A 6,886-nucleotide genomic window follows, 5' to 3' on the forward strand; every position below is an offset into this window, starting at 1 on the left:
GAATTTCTAATATTATTGAGAACCTAAAATAGTTCCATCAAGGAGCCCTTTCCCCTGTGTTTTCTTTAATCCTAAACTCCTCTTCCATTAAAATTGCTATTGGTCTCTAAACCCACATTTCTATCATCTTTGAATTTCTAATCCTTAGCAGCCAAGCCCCCATCTAAATGTGTTGTACTCCATCAATGTTTCTAAGGATCTTGGGATTTGAAAAGAACCTTAAAAGTTTCCTAACTTCCTAATTCATTTCATTTAATGAAGGACGGAGGTGGAAAGAAGATTGGATGGAAAGAAAGTGGGAAATAAGAAAAGAGGAGGGGGGCGCCTGGGTGGCTCAGTGGGTTAAGCCTCTGGCTTCGGCTCAGGTCATGGTCTCAGGGTCCTGGGATCGAGCCCCACATCGGGCTCTCTGCTCAGCAGGGAGCCTGCTTCCTCTTCTCTCTCTGCCTGCCTCTCTGCCTACTTGTGATCTCTGTCTGTCAAATAAATAAATAAAATCTTTAAAAAAAAAGAAAAGAGGAGGGAAGCAGAGGGAGGGGAAGAGAAGGACCACCAAGTACATGCCTGGCACCTCACATACAATATCTTATTTAATTCTCACAATGACCCCATAAGATTGGTGTTATCTTCCCCTCATTTCATAAATGAGGCTACTGAAGTTAAAAGAAGTTAATTATTTTGTTCAAGGACCCTCAGCTTGTGAGAGTCAAATTTAGCTACCTGCAACTCCAAATCCTGGGATCCAAGAAACTCTTGAATTTCAAGGAGGAGGATTACCCTCAAGGGTGTATGATTACCTTATCCCTTGGTCCTGGGACAGACATGCCCTGGATGGACCACAGTTTTGGAAAGGAAGGGGTATTATTAGGAGAATAACACAGTATCTCATTTCTGAAAGGAGTCAGTGTATGATGGGAGAAGTTTTATCTCAAAAGACAGGTGATGCCTCAGGCGAGGAGAACACAGGCTAGGAAAGTGGCCAAGGTTTTGGTATTTGTCATCTGGAAGGAATGCCAAAGTTAGATATGTGAGATAGTATGGAAAATTCCGAGAGAAAACTTCAGAACGTGGGTTACCTCAGTACTGAAGGAGGCTACTCATGTTTCTGCAAGCTATTCAAAGAGCAGTAGCAATTTATAAAAATAGACAGGACAAGGTCATTACACAACCAAGTTCATTTGTTTCATTTTGCCTTGGACTTTTAGGGCTTGCTTCTGAAAACGTTTTTTAAAATTATGTCTGGGGGCACCTGGTGGCTCAGTCGGTTAAGCATCTCTTTGTTTTGGCTCAAGGGGGTGATCTTGGGGTTGTAAGACGGAGCCCTATGATGGGCTGCCAGTTCAGCGGGGAGTCTGCTTCTCTCTTGCTCCCTCCCCATGCTCGCTCTAGCTCTCTTTGTCTCAAATAAATAAATTTTTAAAAAAATTTGTCTTGTTGCATAATTAACAAAGTCAACTCTATAAACCATAATCAGTGAAGTCTGATCTCAAGCACCTGGGTGGCTCAGTCGGTGAGGCCTCCGCCGTCCATCAGGTCATGATCCCAGAGTCCCGGGATGGAGCCCTACATCGGGCTCCACACTCGGCTGGGAGTCTGCTTCTCCTGCCACCCCTCCCCCACTCATGTTCTTTCTTTCTCACAGATAAATAAAATCTTGAAGAAAAAAAAAAGAGAGAGAGAGAGAAAGAGAGAAAGAGAAGTCTTATCTCTTTCTCTGTCTCTCTGCCCCATTCCCTCCTCCCCCTAGAGGTAATGGGTTTTTTGTTTTGTTTTAAGTAGTCTCCATGCTGGGCATGGACTTGAACTCACAGCCCTGAAATCAGGACCTGAGCTGACAGGTGGTGATCTGATGGTCATGGGCTGGAGCCCCGAGTGGGGCTCTGTGCTCAGGGCAGCGCTGGCTTGAGATTCTCTCTCCCTCTGCCCCTCTGGCATGTGCGCTCGCTCTCTCTCTCTCTCTAAAATAATAAATAAATCTTTTTAGAGAGAAAGAAAGAAAGAAACGAAGGAAGGAAGAAAGAAAGAGAAAAAAGACCTATACTGACATCAAGACCTGAAGTGAGATCAAGAGTCAGATGTTTAACTTACTGAGCCACCCAGGCACCCCTGGGTTTTGTTTTTTTATTTTTTTATTTTTTTTAACTTATTTGTCAGAGAGAGAGAGAGAGCAAGAGTGAGCACAAGCAGGGGGAGCGGCCGGCAGAGGGAGAAGCAGGCTTAGAAGCTAAGCAAGGAGCCCAATGCAGGATTTGAACCCAGAACCCTGGGATCATGACTTGAACTGAAGGCAGATGCTTAAATGACTGAGCCACCCAGTTGTCCCTTCATTTGTCCTTTTAACTTTGTTTTTGTCTTTTTATTTCCTTTTTTAAAAAGTAATCTCAATGACCAAGGTGGGACTTGAACTCATGACCCTGAGACCAAGAGTCACATTCTGTACTGACTGAGCCAGCCAGGAACCCCTTATCTATTTTTTAAAAAGTATAATGTATATTCATCTCTTCTTTCCCCTCTAGTTTAAAAAAAAACAAAACAAAAAACCTTTAGTTTTACAACCTTCCTTTTTTTCACTGGAGATCGTGTCTTAGTATTTAGAGATATTTCTTCTTGTATTTCCACCAGCAAAAAATAAAAGTGCTTGTTTCCTGACTACTTTGTCAACACATTTTGTGGCCAAACTTGTTGAAAAGTAGTATCTCACTGTAGTTTTAATTTGCATTTCTTTTATTACAAGTATGATTGCACTTCTTTTCATATATTTAAAGGTTCTATATTTTCTTTTCTTTTTTTTTTTTTGGTAAATGTGTGTTTGTATATCTTGCTTATTTCCCACAAGGGGATGGTTTTCCTTTTCCTCTCCATCTTTTTAAGCCCTTCATATATTAGGGATATTTACAGTGAGAGGCTAGAAGTGGCTAGTAGCTGATTATTAAATCATCAGGAATTCTGTGACCCAGCTGAGGCCACACTGTACAGCTGAGTGCATCTTGCGAATTTAAAATCTGTTATGGTGGGAATATTTACTCCTGGTGATTGGCAAATCCCATGGAACAGGAAGTCCTCCTTGCCCTGCAGGACACAACCATAGGACAGGAATCTTCTGAAAGTTGGAAATTTGTTCTCCCAGTTTTTAACTTGTCTTTTTGTTTGGCTGATTGATGTGTTTTGCTGTGCAAAAAAATTTTATTGTTGGGGCACCTGGATGGCTCAGTGGGTTAAGCCTCTGCCTTCAGCTCAGGTCATGATCTCAGGGTCCTGGGATCGAGCCCCGCATCGGGCTCTCTGCTCAGCGGGGAGCCTGCTTCCTCCTCTCTCTCTCTGCCTGCCTCTCTGCCTACTTGTGATCTCTCTGTCAAATAAATAAATAAAATCTTGAAAAAACAACAACAAAAAAATTTTATTGTTGCTGTTGTTTGGATAATGCAAATTTCAGCCATTTCCTTAATTGCCTTTTGAGTTTTGAGTTCAGAACTTTGAACTTTTGAGTTCAGAAAGTTTTTCCAATTCCTCCATTACAGAGGAATCCACCCTTATTTCCTTCTAATACTTATGTAGCTTTATTTAATAAAAAATTTTTTAAAAATCTTTGACCCATTTGGAATTCATCTTGTGTAAGAAAGAGATATGACTGGCTATCCACTTATCCCCATATTCCTTTTTCCTCCATCAATTTGAGATGCCATCTTTATCACATACTAAATTTCCTGATGCAGTTATTTTTGGATTTTTCCACTTTGTTTTATTGATCTATGTATTCATGTGCCAACACCTTAATCTTACTATCCAAGCCTCATGATGTTTGAATAACTGGTAAGGCTAGGCTTTCTTCATTTTCTTCTTTCTCAGGGCTTTCCCAAATAGTCTTGTTTATTTAATCTTCCAAAATAAAATTGTCTTAACTCCAAGGCTCCTTCTTCTGTTGCTTTACCAAGTGTTAAAAAAATACAGCCTTGGGCGCCTGGGTGGTTCAGTGGGTTAAGCCTCTGCCTTTGGTTCAGGTCATGATCTCAGGGTCCTGGGATCAGAGTCCCGCATCGGGCTCTCTGCTTGGCAGGGAGCCTGCTTCCTCCTCTCTCTCTGCCTGCCTCTCTGCTTACTTGTGATCTCTCTCTGTCAAATAGATAGATAAAATCTTAAAAAAAAAAATACAGCCTTCTGACTTGCACTTCTCTGGTCTGTACTCCCACTTTGGTGGAGACCTTCTCTTTCTTTTCCCCCTGATATCCTTACTCTGAATAATTTGAATTCTACACCCAGACGTTTCCTTGCAGAGAAAGCATTTTGTAAACTTTATCTACCACTTTTGGAAATTACGAAAATTGATGCTGAATAGCTATGGGGTTTGGAACAAAACCATTTCCAGATTTTTTTCAGCTATACACTGTAAGTAAAAAAAAAACGTTCCATTTGATTGGGGTTTTGTTTTGTACAATTAGAAATCATTTTCAGTCCGTTCCCAGTCGTACGTATCCAGAGAGCTGGACTCTTGCAAGCACTCCGTCCATGAAACACGTTCGGCGGACACCTCTCCTCCTCACACTCCTTCAGTATTTCCTCCTTGGCCTCCAAATGGTGGAGCGCCCCAGAACTCAGATTTCAGACCTCGTCTCCTCTCATCTAAACTCCCTCCCTGAATGAGTTTATGCTCTTGAGAATTTAAATGAGGACTCCCAAATTCTCTATCTCCAGCCTGGACCTGCACCATGTACTCAAAATTCGCACCTCTAACCGCTTCCTTATCAACTCCCACTGGATGTCTCAAACCTGTCTCAACTCTGATATTCTCCCCCCCAGACCTGTTTCCCTTATAGTCTTCCCAAGTTAGTGACAATTCTGTTCTCATAACTGAGGGAAAACCTCTTGGCCTACTCTTTCGAAGCTACCTACTCCTGGGTTCACTCATGTGACCACAGCTCAGCGGGACCGCTGGAATGACCGGGACAGCCGGTCTCTCTCCATGCGGGGCTACCTTGGACTTCTTCAGACCCTGGCTTCGACAGGACTCCTAGAGGGCAAGCCCCGGCATACAAGCCCGTCTTAAATCTCTTCTCGACTTACAGCTTCTGATGTACCAATATGAGCTCAGTGTCTTTATCGCTGGAGCACCAGGAATGCCTACGTATGGCGAAATGAGTGTGCGAGGCCCAGCTGCCAGGAGACTGCCCACACTGTGGCACTTACTCATTCGTAATCAGCAAACTTTAGCAAAGCTGCAGTTAGCTGACAGCTTTGCAGGGCCTGCTGATATGACCACAACACTCAGCTTTTCCTCCCCGATAGGATGATTCTTCAGCTCTTTTGTCTAACTGCTTTTTTTTCTAAGGCAAATTCTCCCAGGATTTTCATTCAGGGCTCTTTTGCAGCTAAACAGTCACAGGTCTCCAGCTCTGGGGATTAGTCGCCCTTTCTCTACACTTTCAGGTTTCCTAGTGTTTCACAATTTGTACCTGCCCAGACTTCTCCTGTCTTTTGTTAGTTCTGTTTTGTAAGTTTTCCAATCCTTTCATGTATGTTCTTTTTCTTTACGTAATCCCTTCCTCTGATTTCCTTGGGTTATTTTTCATGTCCTTTTTCTAACTACATGAACTGAATGTTTAATTCATTTGTTTGCATTCTTTCTTAATCATGAATGTTACAAGCTATTACATTTCTTTTTTATGTAGATATTTATTTATTTGAGAGAGAGCAAGAGAGAGCACACCAGGGAGCATGAGGGGGCAGGGAGCAGACTCCCTGTTGATCCCAACTCTGGACTTGATCCCAGGACTCTGAGATCATGACCTGAGCCCAAGGCAGACGCTCAACTGACTGAGCCACCCAGGTGCCCCCAAGCCATTACATTTCTAAGTATGGCGCCTTCTACCCATTAAATCCCCCCCACCTGGTCTCTGAGTTCAGATACACTTACCCTGTAGCTGGCACTGTACTCTACACGCATTGTTTTTACATCCCCGACTAATCTTCCATGCCCATTTTACAGATGAAATATGCACTCAGATGTCTGTCTCGTTGTGTCTGGCTGGCTCAGTCAAAAGAGCACGTGATTCTTGATCTCAGGGTCGTGAGTTCAAGCCCCACGCTGCTGTAGAGATGACTAAAAAATAATAATAATGATAATAATTAATTAATTTTTAAAAATGTCTGTGTTGTGTTACTATTCCGGGGACATTTGAACATTCAGTTTTAAGGGAGCCCCCAGCCTGGGCCCCTCTCCTCGATCTCCTATTTCAATACTCACAGCAAATGCCATTTCTTCCAAGGAAAGGTTAGTAAAGCACTGACCGCCTGATCTAAAACGGCCTCCCTCTACACTTGCACACATTGTTTCATTTTGTTCATAGCACTACCGCAAACCATCTTGTTCATCTATTTTGTTTCCTTGCGATGATCTGCCTCCACGTCCGAACCTCAGGCTTCCAGGAACAGACATCTGCGTCTGCTTCAACACTGCGTTCCTGAGGCTCCTCCGAGTCCGCGGCGCGCGTCGGCAGGAGGAGACTCGCGGAATCAGTGCATTTGCCGAACGCAAACAACGCCGCGGGCGGAGGAGCCAACCCCGTGGACTCCGCCGAGAGAGAGCAACCGCTCCTTCGGAATCTGGAAGCGTGACCCCGGGAGGAAGAGGCTCCCTGCGGAGACGGGACTCCGAGCAGCTCGCTGAGTTGCAGCCGCTGTGCCCTCCTGTGACAGGAGGGGGAAACGACCACGGCCACTCACTGCGATTCCACACGGATTCAAACGTACCTCACGAGCCCGCGAGCGAGCAAGAGAGGAGAGGTCGCCCAGCAGCACGGGGGAGGAGGGGACGGCCTGGGGACCCGGGACTGGCGGCGAGGGGGGCGCAGGGCTAGGGAGCGGCGCGAGGGAGCGCCCGGGCCGGACGGAC

General features: G+C 44.5%; 1 protein-coding gene across 1 annotated transcript in view; it reads right to left on the bottom strand.

Moving 5' to 3' along the window:
• Positions 1 to 5,924, bottom strand: part of RCL1 (RNA terminal phosphate cyclase like 1) — a 96,170-nt gene extending 90,246 nt beyond the window's left edge. Inside the window, exon 1 of the mRNA XM_080819575.1 lies at positions 5,909 to 5,924. The gene's annotated coding sequence lies outside the window, so the exon portion shown is untranslated. The remainder of the gene's footprint in view (positions 1 to 5,908) is intronic.
• Positions 5,925 to 6,886: the final 962 nt, after the last annotated feature.

The sequence above is a fragment of the Martes martes genome (assembly GCF_963455335.1).
Source record: "Martes martes genome assembly, chromosome: 12".
NCBI classification, from domain to species: Eukaryota; Metazoa; Chordata; class Mammalia; order Carnivora; family Mustelidae; genus Martes; species Martes martes.